Source organism: Propithecus coquereli, unplaced genomic scaffold, assembly GCF_000956105.1.
Source record: "Propithecus coquereli isolate 6110/MARCELLA unplaced genomic scaffold, Pcoq_1.0 Scaffold288, whole genome shotgun sequence".
Taxonomy (NCBI): domain Eukaryota; kingdom Metazoa; phylum Chordata; class Mammalia; order Primates; family Indriidae; genus Propithecus; species Propithecus coquereli.
Genome location: NW_012148485.1, coordinates 984,722 through 985,420, shown reverse-complemented (window position 1 = coordinate 985,420; position 699 = coordinate 984,722). Strand labels below are relative to the sequence as shown.

The 699-nt window shown below is 43.6% G+C and overlaps 1 protein-coding gene across 1 annotated transcript in view; it reads right to left on the bottom strand.

Moving 5' to 3' along the window:
* TMEM33 (transmembrane protein 33) overlaps positions 1-699 on the bottom strand; it is a 34,937-nt gene that overhangs the window by 4,075 nt on the left and 30,163 nt on the right. The window lies entirely within an intron of this gene.

The following is a 699-nucleotide window of genomic DNA, read 5'->3' as shown; positions in this document are numbered from 1 at the left end:
GGATTGCTTGAGGCCAGGAGTTTGAGACCAGCCTGAACAACATAGCGAGACCCTGTCTCTACAAAAGTTTTTGTAGAGTGAGGTGGTACATGCCTGTAGCACTAGCTACCTGGGAGGCTGAGGCAGGAGGATCCCTTGAGCCCAGGAATTCAAGGCTACGGTGAGCTATGATAGCACCACTCCAGCCTGAGTGACAGAGGGAGACTCTGTCTCTTTAAAAAAAAAAAAAAAGTAGTTGTACAAATTTTTGGATTTCTTTAAGCGTCCACCCCAGGCCACTGCGGTAGAATCATCTGGCATATTTGTTCTAAGGCTGGCTCCAGATATAATGAATCACAATCTCTGAGGGAGGTCTGAGAATCTGCATCTTTAATAAATAAATACCTATTCGGGCATTTCTTATGCCATGAAAATGCAAAAAGCACAAATTTAAAGCCTGTGAGGTCTCTGGTAAGATATATTTGGCGACTTCGCAATACATTTGATCGCTAACGGTGGGAGTGACGGTTGTCCCAATCCTTATCTTCCCATAAAATATTCTGCGATCTCTACTTTGGTTTCTCACCTAAATCTCGCAGCAATCTTTGGGTTCGTGTGAATCTCCTTAGCATCCACTGACAATCTGGTCCTATTCTCGGTGCTTTTTACTGACGCTCAGTGAATACTCTTGGTACACGTATCATATAACCAGATCAATGT